This window comes from Candoia aspera, chromosome 7 (genome assembly GCF_035149785.1).
Source record: "Candoia aspera isolate rCanAsp1 chromosome 7, rCanAsp1.hap2, whole genome shotgun sequence".
NCBI lineage: Eukaryota > Metazoa > Chordata > Lepidosauria > Squamata > Boidae > Candoia > Candoia aspera.
The window spans coordinates 22566950-22593773 of record NC_086159.1 but is presented as its reverse complement, the minus strand read 5'-3'; the positions used below and the strand labels follow the sequence as shown (position 1 = coordinate 22593773).

General features: G+C 39.2%; 1 protein-coding gene across 3 annotated transcripts in view; it reads left to right on the top strand.

Annotated features, from left to right (window-relative positions):
* Window positions 1–26824, top strand: part of IGF1 (insulin like growth factor 1) — a 70527-nt gene that overhangs the window by 32004 nt on the left and 11699 nt on the right. The window lies entirely within an intron of this gene.

The window sequence follows — 26824 nt, the reverse complement described above, 5'->3', positions numbered from 1 at the left end:
CAGTGTGGGAAGCAGTGTTACCCAGCAGAGCCTCACTCTCTACCCATGCATTGAAATAACTGCTTTGCAGAAGGACTGGAGTTACTTGGGATCATTCCCATGTCCCCTATGCAAGGATGGTAACACAAGACAACCCGACAAACTAGAGTTTTCTTTCTCTTGACAAGTTACTGTATAGATTAAAAATGCATGTGTATAACCAATTTTACTGATCAGAACACTGAAGCACACCCAAAGGGTTTAAAGGGCCTGAGCAAGTTTGGTGTTGCCCTCTGCTGACCTCTCACTAGGTCCCATTGGGTGAATAATGCAGCAGGGTTGAAGGAGAAGCCAACTGTATACATAGAAGAGGAGGCAAGATGCCCTTTGCTTTGTCAGACTCTGAGCAAATTTACACCCACTGTTTCTTCCACTATATACCGAAGATCTAGCATCCCATTTCTTTCGGTGATAAACCAGGTGGCAATAGGAAGCTATAACCATGGAGTTAGTCATGTTACCTATATGAGCCAGACTGAGATCTCTTTAATTATCATTTCTTCAACTATCTTTTTGACAAGGAGAAGGTTCAGTTTTTATCTGTTAAAAGGTATGCAGTCTATGTTATGGTTACTTTACATTTTTCATGCATTCTCCACTGCTTAATATAGAAAATCACACATCAGTTTTCAACCACCAGACCATTAAATTTTGAATAGACCTCTGAATGCCCTCCATACACACATGCAGACAGTAAGGAGTGCTTGGGTGGCTGCATGTTGCCCTATTCCATTTTAATTCTGCATGAATTAACCTTTAAAATATAGCCTTTGAACATATACAAAAGGATTTTAAATATTTATTACTTAATCCAGTGCCAGAGACTTGAAAAAAAGGAAAACAATTTCATTACAAAAGAGTCAATTAGTTAGAAAATTGGGCAGGGGGATTGACTCATAATACTAGTTACGAAAATAATGTTTAATTCCCAATGTGAGTACATTTTGATTTACCTACAATACATCGTATTTTTCTTAGTCTCATTTGTATGAATACTGTATTCCAATATATGTGGAGGGCGCCATGTTGTGGAAAAAGCTATTCATTTATTTCTTTCCATGTTTATGGCCATCCACTTATCAAGTGACTCTTATAGCTATGTGATAGGGATACAGAACTTGTGGCCCTCCGGATGTCACAAGATGACAACTCCCAGACATCCCAAACAGCTTGGCCACTGGGAGAAGAGAAGCTGGGAGTTATTGTCTAGAGACATCTTGAAGATCACAAATTTCCCACCCATGTTGAACCAAGAAAGATTATCAGTCAATGCAATATCTATAAGGAATATCTTCTATGAAGCGAATAATTTTAACACCATCTATTGAGGGAGCAGATGAGTGTTTAGTCTCCCATACAGCCAATGAGAAAGTTATCCAGTGTCCTGAAGTTCACTAAAATCTCTGGAAAATAACAGGCCAGGTTTGGAAAGTCCTTGCCATAGCATTAGAAAAAAAAAATGAATGCTTTTACAGATACAAAATTCCTAGAACTGTTGGACAGTTCTTGTGTGTGAACTTTCTCATCCAAACTGAATTTCAATTGCTCAATAGTACAATACTAATCAAGAGGCTGACATCAGATTATTGTGTAACTCAAGTCAGTTTTGCAAACATATTCTATATTTTAAAATCACATCAGTGTTCAAGGTAGTTTTCTGAATAAACTCTCTCATGCGCAGGATTATGGTTTCCCTAATGAATGACAAGGATTAGCAAGCTCTGTTAGTGGCAAGAATGCTAACTGTGAATTTGGGAACCTCCTCTTTATACATAGAAAATAAATAGTATTGTACTAAGAATTAGGAGATAATATCTATTTATCTATCTGTCTATCTGTCCATCCATCCATCTGATATACTGCTGTAATCACATAATAGACTCCTGATAAATAACAATACAAAACATAAAAGCATAATAAAACACAATAAATAGTATAAAGTCACAATACTGAAATAATCTAACTCACCAAGCCAACAGTACTCACTTTCTTCGTTTCCTGAAAACTATCCAAAACAACTCGCTTTTTACCAGCTCCTGGAAAACCATGAATTATTTTTCAAGACACCCCCACCCCACCCCTGGAAAAAAAGGTGTGTTTGTGGTTTTAAAAAATGAGACTGTTAGAATAGGTAAAAGTGGACAGCCATAATTTGTCTTAGAAAGGGGTATCCACCAGCGTGTCTGTGTGTCAAGTAAAAAGGGACAAAGCTTCAATCACATAGTCACAGCTTCCATCTTGACTGCCCTGTGGATGTTCCTGGTCTTAGTTTGTGAAAAGAAGGTCTCTCCCCCACTCCTATTGATCTAAGGAATGTGAAAACTGAGTATGGATGAGAAGTTAGCTGAGCAAAAGATTATTCAAACTTTAATGAGCAACATTTGAGCAGTCAGATACTTACCAAAAGGTCTGCAGGAGACAATTGTGACATAATCATCATCATGGGTATGACCAACACATTTTTAAGGCTTGGTGGGTTAGAGAGCCAAACTGCTCCTAATTCCATTTTTAAAATGATCCAATGGAGTGGTGGGAACTGTATGCAGCTAGTATGCAGCTATAGGCAGCTCACTCCTATTTCTGTCCTGCCAGGACTAAGGGAAAGAGAGAAGTGAGATGTGCTATGGAAGGAAGGTCTATGAGATGAGGCAAAGAAAAGCTAGCAGAACCACTTCCTCTGCTAAAACCTGTACAAATCTATGGGTTCCCCAGAGATCTGATGGGGAATGAGAATCTGGGCAATGGAAATTAATCTGTGTTGTTACTATGAATTATTCTTTTAGCTCAGTTTGTAGATCTGGGTAAACAGAAACACCATTAGTGGCTTCTTTCCAAGGAAAATTAGTCCTATTTAATCAGTGGTATCTCTAAAACTTCTCTCAACTGAGCAAGTAGAGTATGTATATATCAGTTATATGAAGAATAGCCAGAACAATTGCTTGGATATAGCATCGACTTTTGCCAAACAGATGAAGAGAAGACTGGTGGTTATGCAAGGGAATACCATTTTTGCTAATTTCCCTTTCCCAGCCAGCCAGCCAGCCAGCCAGATCAGCTCTTTAGAGCGGATTTGTTGCAAAGGGAAGGAGAGAGCATCCAAAAATCACCATGCATATTCTTCTATAAGCTGTATAATAAAGTATGTGGAACTGGGTAGAAGGTGAGGTATCAGTTAGGAAAGGTAAACCTGTAACATTGAGAAAAAGCAAGGATTAGGTGGAAGGAAGGAAGGAAGGAAGGAAGGAAGGAAGGAAGGAAGGAAGGAAGGAAGGAAGGAAGGAAGGAAGGAAGGAAGGAAGGAAGGAAGGAAGGAAGGAAGGAAGGAGGATACAAAGATGAATGGGCCATACAACAATGCTTAATTTATCTAACATTATTCCAAGTTTCTACTTTTGCTATCTTAAATATGGATCACTTCACAATTAAAAGTTCTTGTTCGTATGTTATAGAATTCAGGAAACCAACATATCTTTCATATTCTGCACATCTCTACTTCTTACATCATTAAGGTGGATTCATTTCATACATTACTAGATCACCAAGACCATGCTGTGGTTGAGGAGTAAGTCCATGTTCTTCCTGCTACTATCCATCATTCTCCAATAACATACCACAACAGCTTCTCCTTGACTTGCCTCACTTTTCTTGCTACTCCCAAGTGTTTTAGAATTTTAGAGAATATCTAAGGGTCAGGCTGTTATTAACCACAGTCTGGTCTGACACAGCTTGCAAAATACTGAGCTCTGTGGCCAGGCTCAGTGCAGGCTGGAAAGAGATTTTAAGCAGTAGTTGCAAGCAATAAGATGCAAAGAGAAAGGTGGCTGAAGTGTTTTTCTTTCCTGATATAAAGTACACTTCTGATTTCAAAACAAGGGTATTTTCTGAAGAAATGCAAAGCCTTTTCCACAGCCAAATCAGACTGGTGCAGAATACTGAACAGGTGGCCCTGAGAGCTTGGCCCAGAAATCAGGCATAAATGACTAAGCATGACGTGAACCAGTTAGGTTAAAACTCTTACACAAAGGTGTTTTCTAATGACAATAACTAAGGAGAAGACTATGGGGAACTGGGGAACACAGGAGGGTTTCTTCAGGAAAGTAAAGACTGTATTCTAACATGGCTCATAACCTCCCATATCAAGAAAAAAGTTCACAACTGCTTTTAGATGACTACTAAATAACAGCCTGACTCTTAGGAATCTTCTACATACTTGGGTGTAGCAAAGAAAGTGAAGAAAACCAAATAGCTACTAAATCATTGGTTGGGCCCTTGTCTGACATGAAAAATTAATGTTTGAAAGCTTAAATAAAGAATGTTAATATTAAATGGCTGTGTAATTATTGCCAGCTTCAGCACTCAGATGCTAACAATATGTTGAACTCCTGAATGTTGCATTTTATAACATATCAGTTTGAATGATATTCTAGATCTTTGCCAGATGTGACAGAAGAAGTGAGAAACTCTGCAGCCCAAAGCTTGCTTATCCTTAGATCACCCTTCTATTTCTCTCTCCTTTTCCCCCTCCCAAAGTCAAGAGAGAAAAGACTTGTCTACTGGACTTTCAAGATAAATATTGATTTTAAGACCAGTATTAATTTTTAAAGATCTGGTGACTCTTACTGTATTACAGCAAAATGAGTATTAGATTTTCAAATGCTGGTGCTCAGAACATAAAACCTTTCTGAAGTCTTGATTATCAGCACAGTGCAGTGATGTCACCTTGAAAAGAAGGCAGGGATCATCTCTCACAGTGAAGAATGTTAAATAAATTCTGATGAATAAAACATATATATTAGTTTAATTACAACTGACTTGGAAGTTCATCTGACACACAGAAGGAACAAATTACAGATTTTACAAATATATCTCCTGTTTTCAGTGCAGTTAAATACTTTATCATCCAGCAACTCTTTCCATGTATTATTTCAATATTCAGTAAGACTCCAATAATAGTTTCTTCCAGAACCAGATGTTAGTTTTAAAACTTTCTGCAAAAGAAAGTTAGAATGGACAAATATCTGAGACACTGCTGAGATTAACATAATGAACACTAAGATAATGAATTCTGTTTACGTAACTAATACCCCTGTTTTCTTTTACAGTAATAAATAAAAAATATTAAAATAAAACAATTACAAAAAAGAGCATGTTAAAGAAAATCAATAGGCAATAAAACACCTACTTGCCTTTCATCACAAGAAGCAATTTCATAATCATGATTACGACTGCAAGAAACACCCATACTGTATAAGGAAATATGGCAAAGCCAAACTAGCAGAAAAGGTTTTGGAAGCATGGCCCAATACCAGTACTTAGCTTTCTGGAGAGAACATTTTTGTAGGGGAAAAAGATATTGAGTAGAAGTTCATTGACCTTTATTTATCAGCAGTATGTGGCACAAATCCTTATTATAGCTGAGGAGTAAAACCAATCACTTGTTCAGATCAACTTGGGAAAGACCCAGAAGCTGGGCTATCAGATTTTCAAGCCCAAATCTGATAGTCCTGCCCATAGGTTTCAAGAGTTGAATGTCTGAAGTGTTTACAAAGGAGGTTCAAGCATACAGACTATTGGGAAATAAAAGGACACATGAATGAAGATGCATTCTTCCTTGAATGAAGATGCATGTGTCTTTTGATCAAGCATACATAACTGGTATATTTTTATTAGCTGCAGTTTGGTGGTATAGGAAAAAGGTACAATATGAAATGGCATGCATTACAAGAAGGGCTGCAGATTTGGGCTGCAAAAATTTTAACCACTACTAGGTGCAGCACAGAGATTCAGAAAACTTCTTTGCTCCAATCCAGCAAATTTTGCTCAGCTATTCCTGATTAGAAGCCAGTTTGGAGCATTTCATTTATCAGCATCTTTTAATTGCTGGAAGTTCTCAGTAAATGAAAAGATGGCAAGAAAACCTTCCATAGATTGTCCTTTATTTTTAATGACCTGCTGTCTGCCTTCTGGAGATAACCAGCATTACACAGATGCAGCAGCTAAGAGATACATTTTAAAAAGTATTTAAGAAACAGATATGCAGAGATAGCACATGCTTAAAATGTGGAGCGTTATGCCTCCAAAATGGAGCCATTAGGGGTGGGATAGCTGAGAAATGTCAGAAATAAACACACAGAAATAAATAAATAAATTGGTTTTTGCAAAGTTTAACAATATGGGGAAATTTTTGAGGTAGCCAGTCACAAATTATATGTGTGAATATTATATGTGCATTTACATCCATTTGAAATTTGAAATTAGGAATTTGTCTTATTATGAGGAGCTCTCATCTGAATTCCTGGCTCCCTTTACTCTTCACTGGCACTGGGATTTAATCTAGGACAGCATGAATACAGTATATTCATACATCTATATTCTGGAGACATAGATATCCGTATCATTCTTCCAGAATGTTTCCTGGATGCATGAGTGATTGCAAACAATATTTAGAAATTCAACAGGTTGACCCTCATCAGGTTATTCTCCATACCCTAACCATCAAGAGTGTCATGATTATGGCAGATATAAATGCAGTAAATACATTCCTTAGATGCAGGTTCCAACTGCAAATTATGACCCCTCTGGGATTTGTATCGTGCCACAACTGGCTGGATTCTCATCTTGCATTGTGCTCAAGTTCACCTATAATTGTAAGCTAAACACTGTTCTTTACATACCTTAATAGCTGGGTGTACCAGCTGCACACAGCCAGAACCAAACAAACCACATTACGTATTTAATTTAATTTTTAAAATACCATATTTAAGGTCAGGATCAGGAAAATGATTTGAACAAAATCCACATGAAACAGCAGGAAAAGATCTCCAATACAATCTCCTATGGGCAAGAAATAAATATGGATAGGACTATCACCAGTTCCTTCCTTATACACTGTTTTTCTAAACTCGCCCCCATGAGGGAGGAAACACAGGAGGAAATTTAATTTACCCCTACCCTGTCCAGTGTATGTGCTTGGACAGGTAATAACTATTCAGAGAGCAAACTTTTCCATCGCGTTTATGTGTCTTTTTTTTTTTCAAAAGAACTTTCCTCAGAAAAAAATATTTGCTCCATCATCTGACCCCAGTATTGCTATCTATATGTTTTCCCCACACAGAATAAGTAGCAGCATTAAGTTATTTAAATAGGGAAATGAGAAAGGGATTAGCCCCTCTTCACATGAGAAAGGGATTAGCCCCTCTTCCCCATATCATTTCCTAAATCTAGTCTGAGCCTGTAGTTACATTTAAGCTTGAAAATGGGAGGGGATGAATCCATGAATGGATTTATTTAACAAAAGATGTGGAGAAGAGCCAGTAAAGTCACTAATTGCTCATCCTCATGTCCTACTTACTGTAGCACGAAGACACCTTGACAACTATGTTTAAAAGACTGGTCCCATGCAGGGCCGCACCTAGGGTCTGTGTCACCCAGGGCAAACATGGATTCCATGCCCATTTTGGCACCCCCACAGTGCTCATTTTGGTGTGCCCCCAGCACAGCACCCGAGGCACATGCCCCGCTTGCCCCCCCCCCTAGTTGCTGCCCTGGTCCCATGACATCTCCTCTGTCTCGTCCCCAGCCAGCCTGAAGTCAACTGTAGATGTTCTGCTGTTAACCTGGTGTTTCCCCTTTTTTCCCGACACAAGTCTTGCTGTATAAATAATCTGCAACACCCAAATGATGAACCTGGAGATGACATGGTCAGGGGCAGTGATCTATCCAGCTCCTATTGGCTGCCTAAGGAGGTTGCAGATGTGGATTTTCCCTGCTCTGGTCCATAGGCTCTGCCACTCTACTGCCATTTTATTGGGGCTGTAAGAGAAACCAGGCATCTGGCTTCTGCAGCCACCTTTTTTCTGTTTTGTTTGGCACAGGAATGTTGGTGTTAACTCTGTAAAAATCCCACCACCAGTTTTAGCCCACTACTAAATTCATTGTTACACGAGATGGGCGGTGAAGAAATACAATAAATAAATAAATAAATAAATTCCCCTATTTTAAATATAGGTCTATCAATCTCCTGATAGATCATTATATCTCAGATTGAAGTAGACTCTGGTTCTTCATTCAGGGTTGTATCAATCTGTTCTGTATGGGCAGGCATGATTTTTAAAAACTGTATTAGTTTGGGTGGGGAGAAGTGATGTAATGGGACATTTTATATTTTCTGCAGGGTACTTCTTGGCATACAGGTCACTGCTGGTTGGCAACTGGACATGGCATTTCTCCATGCCCACTTTCCTCAAAGCAGGAAAAGGGATCCAGCATGGATGAGAGGATCAGAATGTGGTTTTTTTTCTTTGCTCTTTAGATTTCCCATAAAATCTATTGATCACATCCTGAAAAGAATTCCCAGTGCCACCAATCTGTAGTTGCTGTTGTTATTTTCTGCCTTGAGAATATCTCTCAATTTTCCATTTCATCAAGGAAATCAATAAATTAATATTCCCATGACAAAAAAATTATTTTTAATTACCATCTTCAGGTGTGATTACTGCACTTTGGAAAGAGACCAAAGACTGTCCAGAGAATGTGGGAATTTGGAGGGAAGGGGCTAATGTGGGAATATTGATCTTGTCCAACAAAAAGACATGAAAAAAATATTCCAGCAATGGAATGGGCAATGGAGCATAAGAGGGATGTGAGATGAAGCAGGAAGGAGCATCTAGAGTCCCAACCTTGCCCTGCCACAAGTTCAGAAGAGCAATTAGTAATGGTTTTCTCACCAGGAGGAGTCACTGGGTGGGAGGGAACAGAATGACAAATTGCTGTCCTGCAACAGACATTGTAAGGACAGCAACATTGCTCAGCTTTCTTACTTAGATTTAACCTTGGAGACAGCACAATTATTTCCAGATACTTCTCTGACAGTATAATAGGAGAAAAGCATATTCAACTGGCTGTTTAATAGATTCCTAAGAGGTTGAAGCACCTTCTTTATAACAGTCTGAACTGGCCTTAATAGTGGTAAGTCTTGGTCAATCTACGGTACACTTGAGACCTCTTGTCACCAGTTACATTTAAGAAGTGAAGATACAGCTAAGCCATTATTACGCACGCAGACACACTTTTTATTACCACCACTGACTAAAGTAGAAAAGGCACTACAAGTTTTTGAAGAATTGCCAAACTGGTGTACATAAATAAATGGGGTTTATTTAAACTGACACGAAATACCTCTGTTACGTTAATCTTTATTACAGCATTACAGCCAGAAGACACAATACACATCAAATATGTATATCCAATATATCAGAGAGACACCCATCTAAAACACATAGATATAATAAAAAGTATCACATTGTATTTGATGCTTATTCCTGTTCTTACTATGATTTTCTTTTATCCCTTCAAGTTAGTCTTGACTCCTGGTGACTACATGAACAAGTCATTTTTGGAGGTGGTTTGCCACTGCCATTTTCTGAGGGCTGACAGGGAGTGACTGGCTGAAAACCACCCATTGGCTCTCATGCCCAAAGCAGCGTTAAAAGTCTCCTGGCTTCTACACCAGACTGGCTCACCTGTTCTGTAATGTTTGTTTAACATTGCAGAAAAAAAGCAGGTAGAAAAGACATATTGATCCTGCCAGTAGAGAGAGCAGAAGGGAAATTTGTGTTTTGTGAATATAAGTCTGGACATACTGAATTAAACAGAAAGTACACTTAATGCCTGTCTCATATATAGCAGTAGATTCAAAAAGCACAATGAAAACCACAGTCTGTGCGGCCACCTTGATTCAAGCTTCATTCAAGAAACATTACCTTGACCTTTAAACTTTTTTGATAATGTGTGATGATTGATAATCTGTGCAAACTCCATCTATTCTGCAAACTTTGAATTGTTGTTTTGTTGTTTTTGAGCTTTATTAAACAGTAAAATAACATATACTGTAATAATGGTGATATAAAATTAATTTTAAGAGGAACAAAATTTACATCATGAACAAAAGAACCCCAGAAAAATTGAGCAAATTAGTTGAATGTTCTCTTCCTTGCCCACCTATTGAAAAATGTTTATTTCAAAAGTTAATTTCCAATAGCACTAACCAGCAATCCACTGCTGCATGTAAGGTATAGAGTTAGCCTTCCAATGTTGTATAATAAATAATTCTTTTGGCCACCCTCATGCACAAAGGATCTATTGTTCTTGATGCTTTGATAAATTCCAAGTGCTAGAGATAGAGCCAAAAAGAACATGTGCACCCTTGGGCCTTTCCCCATTGCTGAATTAAAGTGCTATCCACCCATGCTTGAGTCGGCAGTGAACTATGCCAGCATGACATCTGTTGCCCCCATTGCCAATCCCTATCCTGTCCCAGTTGCCTCTGTGGTGATTCACTGCGAAATGGTGCAATGTACCTCCATGGCACATTAAAGGAAGTGATTGGTTTAAACCTCTGACTTGGCTACTCTCCCCACTCCATGCATTACCTGTTGGTAGGAAAACATCCACCAATAACTACAGTGAATGGAATGAGAATATCATTGGCCTTTTGCCCCTTTCTCCAGATAAAAGAAAGCCAAACACTGAGAAGAGCCCATGATCATAACGGGAGCTGGATTATATATGCATACATACGGTCCCATGAATATACAAACCACACTAATGCCAATGCCCTTTATTAGACTGGTAATTCCTAGCTCTTTTGTTCTTTACCTTCTAACTCCAAAAAAGTAATCAGTAATGCTGAATTTTGCTTAGCCGCAGTTTTGCTTAGGCGCTGCACTGGGGCACGCCAAAATGAGTACTGGGGGGGCACCAAAATGGGTGCAGAATCCATGTTTGCCCTGGGTGACACAGACCCTAGTTGCGGCCCTGGGTAAGAGAGAACAAGCTGAAGGAGCAGGTTTGCATATTTGGAATGCCCCTTGATCCCCAGCTGTCACTGGATTAGCAAGTGTAGGCTGTGGTGAGGAGGCATTTTGTGCATTGACTGCTAGCCTTCCAGAGTTGGTCAGATGTAGCAACAGTTATTCATCCCTTGATTCCAGCCTGTCCTGAATACTGCAGTGTGTTATACATGGGTGTTCAATGGTACTGAAAAGTGTCTGGTGCAACATGTGATGCATAGACTGGTGACCTGGGGAAGAGAGCCACAAAGACAGCCTTGAAGCAAATATTGTTATGTAAACTAAGAGCATGGAAGCATTCCTTAAGTCTTAATTAATGAGATAACAAGGAAATCCCAAATGCACAGGGGGAGACAGTAGCAGAATAGTGGCAGACAAGGCAGATCAGGAACCAGAAGGAACACAGTGGCGTGAACTGCCAGTAAACACCAGCTGTTCCATACTGCTGCAACTCACCCAACTTCATCACCAACAGAATGGGCAGCAAAGCACATCATTTTGTACATTTTATAGTGGCTGCTGCTTGCTGTCAGCTTAAGGGGGATAACACTACTGCTCCCATTAAGGACAACATAAGGCTGCTCCACTCATGAGTTGAGGACCAGTGAAGGCAATGTCATTAGGACCCAGCACAAAAAAGATGTTGCCAGGGCATGACTATAGGCACAAATGGTGCTTGACAAGCAATGATCACGCTAAATTCATGTTGACAATCCAGTGAATTTCACTCCAAATTATGGTAATAATAGGAAAGCCCAGACTATGTGAGTTAACTCCTGAATTATATCTCCAACAGCAAGGATACTGTAACTAGCCCTCTGAGTTAGTGAATATACATGACAATCATTTCTGTTTTATTAACAATATTTTTATATTAAAAAAAAACCTAGCTTCACAGTTCTTAAAACTATCTGTCCCAAAGAACAGGACATTCAAGTTTGTTATTCCAGAGTAAATAATATTTATATTCTCCATTTCATTCAATTTCTTATTAAAAATACATTGTGAGTAGTAGCATCAAGATGAAAAAAATCTAAGTAAACATTTAAATTGAAAAAAAAACTACCAAGAAACACCTTGAAATAAAAGGTACTGTTTTTATTGTATTCTAATCTGTATTTAGTTTTAGTTTTATTGTAAACCGCTCAGAGTACCTCTCTGGAGGGAGATGGGTGGTGACGAAATTTGAAATATAAATAAATACATAAATACATAAATAAAATCATGTGATGCTACATCTACAGTGGATGAATTAAACTATATTAGGGGAAATATACAATAGACTAATAAGCTGCTAATGGAGTAATAATAGCACACTAATACAAGTATTGGGCCGCTGCTATGCATATCTTTAGGATTACTATGGAAGTAGCTTTTGTTTTTCTACAGACAGAAAAAAAATTGTAAAAAATATTCATGTGCTTGGTAAGTTCTAAAAACCACTGAGCAATTTCAATATAGGGATATTGACTGGGAAAATCAGACCAGGCGTAAATCAATCTTTAAAAGAAAATTTGTTTTTCTGGATCAGGTTTTGGCTTGAACCAACCATTCTATAATTATGTTTGTTCAATCCAGAATTTGAATACAACAAAAGGAAAGAACAGCTGCCCATTAAAAAATAATAATCACAAATATCTCTGACAAACATCTTTAAATGTTCTTCGGAGTCATGTCAACTCTCAAAAAACTTGGACAAGAAACAGTGCAAAAGAGGAAGCGCCGGGATGACTTTTAGACACCAAACTATAGAGAGAAAATGAACTTCACTGACTGTCTAACACAGAGAAAGCTATAAAAATCTCAAATGTTTCTCAGTGTAAGAGAAGTTATTGGGGAGGGAAGAATTCTTTCTTCTATAACCCTCTAAATGTTTATTAACTTAGAGAAAATATCAATATATACCTTCCTTTGCACATGAGATAGACATAGTCTGCTCTGGGCATTCCTTTGCCTACCCAAGTAGTCTTCAACTTTCTGATATTGAGAGGAAACATCTTAAAAGAACTTTTACTTGGTGTTTTTGAATGTGAACAGAAATAGGATGTCCACTCTGCAAGTTTCTACTGTGTTTAAGAAGTTCCCCTTCAGGCTTTTTCCATTACTGAGGAAAAGTTGAGAACACACTCTCCCCTTCATCCATTAAGTGGGTCTGATCCCTGCCAAAAAGTAGAGATTTCACTTAAAGACTTTTATGCCTAGTAGAGTTTCCCAGTCAATATCCCTCCATTGATATTGCTCAACATTCTTTTAGAAGTTACCAACCCAGTTAATGTATTAGACGTTATTTTGTCTGCAGAAAAAGCCTAGCTAATCAAGATAATTCCATAGAATTACACAACAGTAATCCTAAAGACAGACATAGCAATGACACAATACTTGTGTAAAAGCAGGGTATGTTCCAAAGGACTGTAGTTTGTTCCAACATAACCTACAGGGCTTCCTCTGGGAGACTGCATTCCTTAAACAGTGAGAACTTTTAAAAGCACTGGGAAATCCTTTACAGACTTCTTCAGGTTGGAATCCTGAACTTCCAGTATGAAGTACAGTAACCGTTAGAGTGTTAGCGCAGGGCTGCAACTGGAGGGGGGCAAGCAGGGCATGTGCCCCGGGGAACTGCGCTGGGGGAGTGCCAAAATGAGTACTGAGGGGGCACCAAAATGGGCGTGGAATCCATGTTTGCCCTGGGTGACACAGACCCTAGTTGCAGCCCTGTGTTAGGGGCCCAAATTGAGGAGGTCTTTTCAGACCCACCTCTCTCTTTTGAAATGTGGATAATATTGGAAGGCAAATACAGCATGCTGCCCTCTTCTCCTGAAAGAAAGGCAGATATAAACACAGCAAGAAAAAAACAGAATATGACCATATACACAGGTTAATAAGAGTTCATTTCCCACAAATGTGAAGGCTGTAAGGTTGGTGGAAGGTGTTCTGTTTGGCGGTGGGAGTACATTGAAAATCCCTCTGAGTATGCCAAAGCCCTTGAAGTATATTTAGTCTTTGTATCCCAGGTTCACCCTCTCTGTCACTGAACATTTCTCAGATTTCTCAGCAAAAGCCTTCAAACTTCATGGTTCCATCTGAGGCTAAAGAAATCAAAGCAACATGCTGTACTTTGAACTGAAATATACATTCATTTCACCATGCCTGTCAATTGTATTTTTCTAGAAATAGAGTTGTTCACAAACATTTTAATATTAAAGAACACCTCCTTCTTCTTAGCGTTTTTCCCGCGCTATGGCAGGGTCCACTTGTCCCAAAGACTTTTTTTTTTAAGAAAGAGGAAAAACTATGATAGTTTGCTACAAAGAAAGAAGTAAAGGTCTGTGGTCAGATGACATGACATCTAGGAGCATGTGGCTTGAAGGGGGAGCCCTCTGGGCAGCTGAAGGCTCTGGCGTCTTGCTCTGCCTCCATTTCCAAGAACTGACCAAAAAGAATGCCAGCAGCAATAGCAATGGGAGTCAGAGGGTCCAATACCGAGGAGCCTTTGTTGATAAGACAACTCAGGCACAGTTGCCCTGGGCATTGGATGTGGAGGTACTGGGGTCCACTTCTGCCCATTTCAGCTGACTTGAACATGGCTGAAATGAGGATGCAGGAGCTGCACAAGGAACAGCTTGGCATTATTTTGCATTATGAATTTGGGATGGGCACATTTGAAATGTATACTGGGAAGTTCTTTTGCTGCAAATAGTGGTGCTCCCTGCACTTTTGGTCACGCATCTGATTGTGCTATAAGCAGTGAGTTCATTTTCCTTCTGGTTCTGTAGGGACCCTTTAGTGGCCTCCACCTGGCCATGTTGTTGCTCCATCTGATGGAGTTCTGCACAAGAGGAAGTACAAAGTGCATTGAAACAACTTGGCAATGTCCCTTGACTAGTCTTCCTACATTTCTTTGCACTTTAGTCATGGAATTCTGGGCAAAGGCAGGTGTTTTCATTGCAGCAAAGTGGTCCCATCTCAAGGGTTGCAGTGCTGATTGAAGGAGTCACCTCAAAGAAGATACAGCTCCATGTGCCAATTGGCTTGGCATTTGCAAGGTGAAAATGGTTGAATTATTGTTTTCACAAATCTTCACAGCATATTTAAATGCAAGAAGTTGGAAATATTAAGAGCTAGTATAGCATAGTAATCAAAAGAGTGATATGTGAGGCAGCATGTCTGTGGCTTAAATCCCACTAGCTCATTAGGTCATCCTAGGAAAACTATTATCTCTCAATCAGAACCCCATTCTGTAATTAAGGAATAATATTGTTGTTCTTATAAGGATTACTGTGGCAAAGTATGTGAAGCATTCTGCAGACCCATTAATGCTATATAAATATAAGGCTTTATTATGTTATACAGTCCCAAGTGTTATGTCTAAATACATATAACAGAAAGAGCTAAGTAATGGAGGCTTGCTGTGTATACTCTTCTAAATTTAAATCCAAAGACATTTAGTTGAGCTTAAATCCCACTAAAATTAACCAGACTACTTAATGATATCTAATTTATTCCAATGTATTTAATTTAAACTTTTTCATCATTTAATTTAAAACTTGAATGTGACATTCACGCAATATATTTTATACCCACCCAGACATAGATATACACATTAAAGGCTATGTAAAACAGCCTTTAGAGGCATTGATTGCCAAGATTTTGATACAGTTTAAAGTTTTAATGTTGGAATTTTCACTTTCCATACTTCCAAATAAAATGCCCATCCATCTTTATGTTTTTCTGACTATCTATCTAATGGCAGATCTGGGCTGCAATTGTCTGGATGACAATTAGATGGCTGTAAAAATTTATGGAAACAACAAGATACATAAACTGTAATTCTTTGCTGCCATCTAATGGTGGTCCAGATTTGAGCTCAGATCTGGTAGTCTTACCTATCTAGACAATGATATCCACTCTTCTTCTAATGAACATAGACCTTGTTTAACCCATGAGAGCAAGTTGACATAATTTAGTCAAAATTATTCATAAAGTCAATTGTTTTATATCAAAGTGGACAATCTGTGGTCTTTGTGCCCACCTCTCCTCATCCTAACAATTGGCCATAATATCTCACAAGTTTGGAGTCCAATAATAATGAAAGATCACCATAGAGTCTAGATGATATCTTCTGGATATTTTGAGTTCCAGCTCCCACAGTCCCTTGCCATTAGTCTTGCTGATTAGGGCTGATGAGAGCAGAAATCCAAAACATCTGGAAAGTACCAGGTTGCCTTCCCTGAAATCCTTGCTCCCCTAATCACAGGCTTTGCCATTATTTCTCCCCCCAAACAAATTTCCCTATGGCTTGCCCTTTGCCTCAGGCATCAAAATAACAATTTCTAGGAAAATTGGAAGGGAAAATATTCTCAGAAAGACTTCAGAGGATAGTTCATAAAAGTGTGCAGTGTAGTACACTGTAAAAGTATACAGTGTATGCTAGTTTTTCCTTTTTTTCAAATGAGTGAGATCAGCAGAATTCTTACCGTATTGTTGACACAGACACATTTTAAAATACTCAGAGCATTCATTTTCACTCAGTTCTACATACTATTGGATCGACCTACCTACTTGAATATATACAGTTTATAATCCACCATGTACCAAAGATTGCTAAATAGTTTATAATATATCAAAATAATACAACAAAAGAACACTATCAAAAATCCCTATGAAACAAGGTGGACTGAAATATTTTCAAAGCCTTCTTAATGGCCAGCAATGGTATTAATTCCTGTTTCCAAAGCTCAGGAGTAGCTACTGAAAAGATACCACTTTGAGTTGTCCGTGGGTCTACCAGAACTCCATGGCAAAAATCCACAGGGTCACTAGATGACAGCAAGGAGATATGGAAGACTTTACCTTTTGGCTCACATTTAGTGGTTCTTTGGATTTTTGTAAACCAGCTCTGGTAGCCCTAGAGCAGTGTTTCTCAACTTGGCAACTTTAAGATGTGTGGACTTCAACTCCCATACTGGCTGGGGAATTCTGGGAGTTGAAGTCCACACATCTTAAAGTTGCCAAGTTGAGAAACACTGCCCTAGACAATACTGCTATTAAGATAATAAAAAAAATATTCAGACAAACATTCCAATTAAAAGATGAACATCATTGGGCAGATATGCACCAATAACAGAGACTGTATCTTTCATCCTGATGTATTTATTGATGAGCGAATTCATATTTACAACCCATAGATTTTCATATTAGCAGGCTGGCTCAAAATGATCTTCCCTGTTCCCCCATCATTAATTCTTGGAATCAAAAAAAAAAATCTTGCAGAGAATACTGCAGAAGGGAATTTCAAGCTAAAGGAAGCCACTAACAGTGCAATCCTAAATGTGCCTACTCAGAATTAATTCCTCTTGAGTTCAATGGGACTTACCTTGAGGTAATATACATAGGAATGCTTCCTAAGATGGCACTCACCCATCATTCTAAACCATGGTTTCTTATAACCATCATTTATTGAACAATATATAAATCTTATAACCTCCTCATATTTATATTCTCATCATAATCAAAAGTCAGAAATATCAGGATGAGCTTGGAACAACTTCTGAAGGGCCAGAGGTTCTTATAAAAGGACTATCTTAACAATCTACAGTATATTTTAGAATAAACTATTACTTTATCTTTTATTGTAGTATTTTACTTATCCTGAATGATTCATTCTTAGTACCTGGTTACATCTTTTACATAAGCGCCTGATGACTGCTTTTTCTAGGGAGAATTAGGAATCTGAAAAGGTGCAGAAAATAGGCCGCTTAATTTTGTTTGCAAACTCTAAATCATTCTTGAAAAGACACTTTTAACCTGCATAATTGCAAACTTATGTTTGGAGTCCTGACAATTGTGAAAGCAGCCTGAGAGCAATTTGGAGCAGAAAACGATGGGAGGGAAAAGATTGACCTTCTGTCACTCTTTCCCAGGAAAAGTAGCTGTTCAGCTTTTGCTGCATAGCATATGTAATCTCCCCTCATTGTACCTCCAATTGCAGCATTTTCTGAAACTCTATGAACCTGCCAACTATGATGACAAACAGGCCAGGAGGATGTTCTAGCATTAGAAAGAGTGAGGCAGCTATATCAATCAGCAGATGCTGTGGGGTGGGGAACAGGCAGAGCCTTGTGCATCATTTGGCCAGCACTACACCCATATTCTGGATTTCTACACTCAGGGTTGGTCAAAGATGTTATCCATTGCCAATGTCAGTCAGTTTGACTGCAAGTGCATTTGGCTTCTATATACTAAGCCCTCTTCTCTTTTGCCCCAATCAGCAAAATATCTTGGGCTCTCTGATGCTGATACTACTCCAACTTTCAAAAACATTATTAAGGAATGCTCTGATTTCACACCCCTTGTTTTAAGGGGAAAAACTTTTACAAATCTTATTGATTTGGCACATGGTTTAGGGGATGTGTATATTTCCAAACAATGTAACTAAGTTGTGTTTGAAGTGAATACCTTTTACTGAAATTAAATTAAATTAATTATAATAATTTATTTTGGTACAATGGCACTAATATTAGCATATTTTGATCTCATCAAAGGGCAGATATGATTAAATATGACCTCAGCATATGTTTCCAATAAAAATGCCTTTATGCCAAGTACTTTCCCAAATGGCCATAACATTTAAGTTCATGTACTTCTATTAGATGTATACTATCACATGTTCATGAACTGTGATACTCCTATCTCTATTTTACTTTGCCCAATAGGAGCAAATACAGGTAGTCCTCATTTAGCAACTGCCTTGTTTAGTGACCATTTGCAGTTATGACAGTGATGAAAAAGTAACTTTTTTGACCAACAGTCACATTTATGACCTTTGCAGGTCTGTAAAGCAAAGGAAAGCTAAAGAAAGATCATAAGCACAGTTGCAGTTTCACATAGTGACTGCTTTACTTAACGACTGAGTTGCTGGTTTCAATTGTGGTCGATAAATGAGGACTAGTGTAATCCAGGACTTCATGACATCACAATACATGTAAATATTCCTCAGTGTTTCGAAGGAGAGGGCAGGAATGTGGACACAAGACTGCTGTTTTAGGAGAAACCTCGTGAGCTCAATTCTAAAGGCAGCTACAGGAGAATGAACCTGCTTTTTAAGTATCTTTTGTGGAAGCAACTTCAGCTCTTGTATATCTGACAGTAAAATGAACTGATGACAATGGTAAAGAGGATATTTCAAGCAAGGGAAAGCACTTCTGAATTACATCATTGCTCCTGCCCTATTAAAAGTGAAGCCCCATTGCTACATAAGCCAGCTATTCAATGAGTCAAATACTAAATCTGACTGCTTTTTCCAAAAGCCACTAAAATGGTATGATTCAGTCTTATGAGTCTGTCCAAATGGAGCACAGAGATCAGACTACCAACAGATTAAGCTGGGAGCCAACTTGACTTACATAACAGGAAACCTCATGGGAACTGACAAAGGGAATGGGGAAATTCCTCTACCCCACCCATTCTGGAAGTAATTCCTCAGAAGCTATAAATGCAGAGGAACTCGAATCCACTATAGTCAACCAAAGTCAGCTTAGATGTACAGATACCATGGCTGACAGTGAAGGCCAACAGGGGCTTTTTGAACTGTGGCTTTAGATACAGGGATTGAAACTGTCTTTTGCATACTTAGCTAGTGCAATTCCATTATTTTGGCATCCTTAGAAAATGGCAGCTGCTTACTGGAGAGCTTTCTACGGAGTGTGTAACAAGCTGAGATGTTGTCAAAATGATGAAACATGCTCCACCCCTTACATACTTGCCTGCAAGGTTTTTATCATTTGGCCCCCACACATGGGTGCCCACGACAGCTTGACCAAAGCAGGACCAAAGCATTGGCTCTTCTGATCACTCAGGCAGACATTTTGGGTGGGGGTTGGCATGGGGAGATGTGAAAAAAAAAAATTCATAGACTCAGCCATCTATAAATCATCCAGGTTATTTCAGATTTTGCAGTTCAAAGATGAGCTTGAAGAAGAACCTCAAGAGTATCTATATTATGTTCAGCCCATTCTTTCCTCAAAAGAGATTTTACCTACCATTTTAAATAACAATATTCCAAAGGGTTAGTTTCTCATGAGAACAGGAATCAGAGTTTAGTTTCCTACCAAATATCAATAATTATTTTAAGATATCTAAGAGGAATTGACTTCAGCAAAGGATCGTTACCTTGTCGTGGTGCTGGAGCTTGAGCATCTCAATGATGCCATGAGCTAAACCGTGAAGGGCCACCCAAGACGGGAAAGTCATGACAGAGAGGTCAGACTAAAGGCGATCCCTGGGGAAGGTAATGGCAACCCACCCCAGTATTCTTGCCGTGAAAACTAAATGGATCAGTACAACCAGAGATATGTCGGTATACCATCGGAAGATGAGACCCCCAGTTCGGAAGATGGTCAAAATGCTACTGGGGAGGAACAGGATGAGTTCAACTAGCCCCAGACGTGATGACGCAGCTAGCTCAAAGCTGAAAGGATGGCTAGCGGCCGACGGTGCTGGTGGTGAACGGCGAATCCGATGTTCTAAGGATCAACACACCATTGGAACCTGGAATGTAAGATCTATGACCCAGGGCAAATTGGATGTGGTTATTGGTGAGATGTCAAGATTAAAGATAGACATTCTGGGCGTCAGTGAACTGAAATGGACTGGAATGGGCCACTTCACATCAAATGACCACCAGATCTACTACTGTGGACAAGAGGACCACAGAAGAAATGGAGTAGCCTTCATAATTAATAGTAAAGTGGCTAAAGCAGTGCTTGGATACAACCCAAAAAACGACAGAATGATCTCAATTCGAATTCAGGGCAAGCCATCTAACATCACAGTGATCCAAATATACGCCCCAACCACAAATGCTGAAGAAGCTGAAGTAGAGCAGTTCTATGAGGATCTGCAGCACCTACTGGACAACACGCCTCAAAGAGATGTTATTTTCATCACAGGAGACTGGAATGCTAAGGTGGGCAGTCAAATGACACCTTGAATTACAGGTAAGTATGGCCTGGGAGAACAAAACGAAGCAGGACATAGGCTGATAGAATTTTGCCAAGACAATTCACTCTGCATAACAAACACTCTCTTCCAACAACCTAAGAGATGGCTTTATACATGGACTTCACCAGATGGACAACACCGAAATCAGATTGATTACATCCTTTGCAGCCAAAGGTGGTGGACATCTGTACAGTCGGTAAAAACAAGGCCTGGAGCTGACTGTAGTTCAGATCACGAACTTCTTCTTGCACAATTTAGGATCAGACTAAAGAGATTAGGGAAGACCCACAGATCAGCTAGATATGAGCTCACTAATATTCCTAAGGAATATGCAGTGGAGGTGAAGAATCGATTTAAGGGACTGGACTTAGTAGACAGGGTCCCAGAAGAACTATGGACAGAAGTTGGCAGCATTGTTCAGGAGGCGGCAACAAAATACATCCCAAAGAAAGAGAAAACCAAGAAGGCAAAATGGCTGTCTGCTGAGACACTAGAAGTAGCCCAAGAAAGAAGGAAAGCAAAAGGCAACAGTGATAGGGGGAGATATGCCCAATTAAATGCAAAATTCCAGAGGTTAGCCAGAAGAGATAAGGAATTATTTTTAAACAAGCAATGCGCGGAAGTGGAAGAAGACAATAGAATAGGAAGGACAAGAGACCTCTTCCAGAAAATTAGAAACATTGGAGGTAAATTCCAGGCCAAAATGGGTATGATCAAAAACAAAGATGGCAAGGACCTAACAGAAGAAGAAGAGATCAAGAAAAGGTGGCAAGAATATACAGAAGATCTGTATAGGAAGGATAACAATATCGGGGATAGCTTTGACAGTGTGGTCAGTGAGCTAGAGCCAGACATCCTGAAGAGTGAGGTTGAGTGGGCCTTAAGAAGCATTGCTAATAACAAGGCAGCAGGAGACGACGGCATCCCAGCTGAAGTGTTCAAAATCTTGCAAGATGATGCTGTCAAGGTAATGCATGCTATATGCCAGCAAATTTGGAAAACACAAGAATGGCCATCAGATTGGAAAAAATCAACTTATATCCCCATACCAAAAAAGGGAAACACTAAAGAATGTTCAAACTATTGAACAGTGGCACTCATTTCACATGCCAGCAAGGTAATGCTCAAGATCCTGCAAGGTAGACTTCAGCAATTCATGGAGCGAGAATTGCCAGATGTACAAGCTGGGTTTAGAAAAGGCAGAGGAACTAGAGACCAAATTGCCAATATCCGCTGGATAATGGAAAAAGCCAGGGAGTTTCAGAAAAACATCTATTTCTGTTTTATTGACTATTCTAAAGCCTTTGACTGTGTGGACCATAACAAATTGTGGCAAGTTCTTAGCGGTATGGGGATACCAAGTCATCTTGTATGCCTCCTGAAGAATCTGTATAACGACCAAGTAGCAACAGTAAGAACAGACCACGGAACAACGGACTGGTTTAAGATTGGGAAAGGAGTACGGCAGGGCTGTATACTCTCACCCTACCTGTGGTGGTCTCTCATGAAGGATACACAGGCTGCAAGTTTTCTCAGGATGAGAGCTTGTGGTCTCTCATGAAGAATGTAGGAAGAATGCACAGACACAACTTCCTCGGGATGAGAGCCCCGATTCAAGCCGTAAGCTCTCTTTTATTATTCCCCCAGCTAAGCAAGTGCACTAAAACAGTAATTCACATAGCAGAAGGCTGATTGGTCTAAATAGCAATGCATACCTCATGTAACCCCCCTGATAGCCTCCTGGCACAGCTCAGGTTACAGCTCGTGTTGCCTTGTGAGGAAAGTTTTTGCTACAACCTTATCCACTATGGAAGTTCAAGGAAGGTTCAATGTAAATAAGCATCTTGCACAGCTGTCGTGGTTTGCCAACCAACAGCATAGCATATAATGCTCTCTACACCTACCTATTCAACTTGTATGCAGAACACATCATGCGACAAGCTGGGCTTGAGGAATCCAAGGCTGGAGTTAAAATCGCTGGAAGAAACATTAACAATCTCAGATATGCAGATGATACCACTTTGATGGCTGAAAGTGAAGAGGAACTGAGGAGCCTTATGATGAAGGTGAAAGAAGAAAGTGCAAAAGCTGGCTTGCAGCTAAACCTCAAAAAAACCAAGATTATGGCAACCAGCTTGATTGATAACTGGCAAATAGAGGGAGAAAATGTAGAAGCAGTGAAAGACTTTGTATTCCTAGGTGCAATGATTACTGCAGATGCTGACTGCAGTCAGGAAATCAGAAGACGCTTAATCCTTGGGAGAAGAGCAATGACAAATCTCGATAAAATAGTTAAGAGCAGAGACATCACACTGACAACAAAGGCCCGCATAGTTAAAGCAATGGTGTTCCCTGTAGTAACATATGGCTGCGAGAGCTGGACCATAAGGAAGGCTGAGCGAAGGAAGATCGATGCTTTTGAACTGTGGTGTTGGAGGAAAATTCTGAGAGTGCCTTGGACTGCAAGAAGATCCAACCAGTCCATCCTCCAGGAAATAAAGCCAGACTGCTCACTTGAGGGAATGATATTAAAGGCAAAACTGAAATACTTTGGCCACATAATGAGAAGACAGGACACCCTGGAGAAGATGCTGATGCTAGGAAGAGTGGAGGGCAAAAGGAAGAGGGGCCGACCAAGGGCAAGGTGGATGAATGATATTCTAGAGGTGACGGACTCGTCCCTGGGGGAGCTGGAGGTGTCGACGACCGACAGGAAGCTCTGGCGTGGGCTGGTCCATGAAGTCACGAAGAGTCGGAAGCGACTAAACGAATAAACAACAAAGTGGAATTGACATAGAAATCTCTCTTAAAATATATTCCAATCTTGAGGTATTCTTCCTTATAGGTATTAAAATTGTCATCATTAATCCATGTTATACAATCAGAAATGTTCAAATTTACCAAGGAAGAGGTTTTTCATGAAGTAAAACGTAATAGAATCTGAACAAAAAACAGTTTGTTTTTACATATTTCCATAGACACTGTATTGTTATTGGCAAAATATTAGATGTATTCTGATTTATTTTATAACCAGAATATTTACCCTATTGTTGTACAATCTCCACAAATCTAGGTAGAAAACTTTGATTATATACATATAATGCCTTATATTCAGCTCCCACTGCCTTGAACAACAAAACAGGCCAATCGTTCCAAACTACATCTTGCTAGCAATTTTCTTCCATGTGCCTGGTCTTGGTATAAAAATGTTGATCTCTCCAGATGACAGAGGAATCATATAAACAGTAAACTAGCATGCTTCTAGCTCAGATCTAATTTTCAGTTGCATGGATTGATTCTAGGCACAGAGACAGTTCTGTTCTATCCTAAGCCAGTTGGTCCTTCCCAGCAAAATTGGTTACAAGAGAAATGATTTGAATAACAAACATCAGACAAGGGCCATTGATTTTGATCTTGGACACAGCAAAAAATTCTGCAAAGCAGAATTGTTTTAATAGAAATTATGTTAGCATGGTTTGATTCAGTAGGTTAATATTGTTAACCTAATGAAAGAACAATATAATTTATGACATTTGAGTATGCGTAACAAACACAGAATACTTAGGGATTTTTTGGAGAGGAAAGATTTGAACTGAATAGGGAGGATATGGAATAGAGTATCCTGGAGTAGGGAATAATTAACTGGATCAATAAACAGCAGTATTTGTCACAGCAAGATTCTGCTTCAGTCCCACCTGTTTTACTGGTTTGAAATAATTTTGTATTGTGGAGTCCTTGGTGCTTGCTGAGCCTTGTTGTTTTCTTGCAGATGTTTCATTGCCAGACTAGGCAACATCTTCAGTGTGAGAAGGGAGTGGGCCTTGCTCTCAGTTTATATACAGTGGCTTGCCCTGCTTGTGTTGGTGGGGGTGCTGTTCTCTCCTTAGTAGTTCCTTGATTAGGCTGTCTCATTGATTGGTATAATTTGGTATGTTACTTTTTTGTTCATGGGGAAAGACATGCTGTATAGACATATAGTTTTCTCTGGAGGCATGTAGCAGCTTCCAGAAAAAAGGGGGTGGGGAAGGACAAGGAAAATTTGGAAGTAAAAATGTGGCTCCTAACAGACTATCCAATTTGATTTAGTTCCACACCAGTATTGCTTTAAAAACAAATCTAGTGATGGATTTCCAAATGTCTTGTGTTGTTTGGCTCTTAGCTAAGGTGACTAATTCGATACCATTTTTTTGTTTCTGTAATCATGGCATATATCCTAAAGCATAGTATGGCTTTTACTCCAGTTATGTTATAGAAGGGGTGTTCACTGACATGAGCTGAAAGAGAGTGATTGGCCTGAAGTCACCCAATGAGTTTGGGTGGCTGAGGGCAGGCTTGACCCGGGATCACTGATGCAAATCCAACATTTTATCCCACACTGGTTTTGTTTCACCAAACTTTTCACTTGGCTCAAGATTATTGTTTTATTCTTTTAGTCTGAGTATTTTCTTGGTTCTACTTTTTTTCAAAAAATTGGCTGACTGGGGAATTCTGGGAGTTGAAGTCCACACATCTTAAAGTGGCCAAGGTTGAGAACTACTTTCTTACAGAGCAAGACCTAGACTCTTAAAGATTTTTGAAATGGTATTCTCTTTTTGACCAAAGTAATGCTGTTTATAATTATTGCTGCATACTATTTTATTTTTCTATCCAATTCAAAATAATATATAAACAAGTATCCTGAAATTTAATAAGAAATAAGGGTTGGACATTTCCATCTCAAGCTTCCAGTTTGGTCTTAAAATTTCAGTTTTTTAATACATAGAAGCTGCAAGAAAACCTGTGCAGACCTGAGTAGTGTAGAAGCTGCTAGCTGTGTTTCAGAGAAACCACATGGTGCCAATGAAAGTTTCCTTTGAAATGCAATTAACTGATTCAGGCAGGAAATTTTGTTCTTAGGACCACTGCAGTGAATGAAACATCATAATTTCTGTTCAGATACGGTGGAAACCTGGGAACAGAACTGATCTGCTATAATTTCGTCCAAGTCTGCTTTTCTTGGAGCATGGTCTTCCAGAGGGAACAGCATTGCATTGATTCCTGGGTCACCAGTCACATGCAGGATTGGGGGAATAATTTGTCCATGTTTTTCACTGCACCTTGTTGCATCCCCAAAGTGGGATTTACAGTTAACCAGGATCAGGGTATGGTGTAAAAGTCTATATGTGGGGTGCAAACTTAGACATATTTACTATCCTTTAAATAGAATGAAATATGTGTCACCATAAAGGGGAAGACTGCAACCAGGTAAAGTGTGTCCAGATGCTAACTAATGATGAGTAACTTCAAGGCCCCTGCTTTTTCTTCTTATAAGTCTTTATCTTTAAGCAGGTTAGGACTGGACTGCTCTTTAAACAAAGAATAATTCTTTTTAATGAAAAGTCACTATGTACTGGTTACCTCCCAGCTAGGTTAAATTAGTGTAATGAATCTACCTAGACGTGCCCTTGAAAGAACTTGGAAGTTGCAGTGGGTTCAGAATGTAGCAGCCAGACTTCTGCTTAGTGTTCCCCAGCAACAGTATATGACACCTACTCTCTGACCCTCTGTAGTTTTCTGAGTTAAATTCAAAGTGCTGCTGTAGAAATATAAATCCATATAGAACTTTTGGGACCCAGCTTCTTGGAGGTCTGATTGTCCTCTTGTTATGGGTGCTGACCAAGAGACAGATTTGTCTAGAATCAATCAGGAGAAGAGTGGTACCAATTTTGTAAAATTCTCTCCGTTATAGTTAGGATGGCTCCCTCTCTGGCTTGTTTTAAGATATTAAATACATATTCTTCTTTCCATAAATACCTGTTATTTTAGACTATTATTTGGATACTTTATTACTGAAGCTATAAATATTTGGGTTTTTACTGCTTGTGTTTTTATTGTAATCTATGAATGTTATAATGGGTTATGATGCTTTGGAATAGCTGTGATTTTAGTGATGTTGC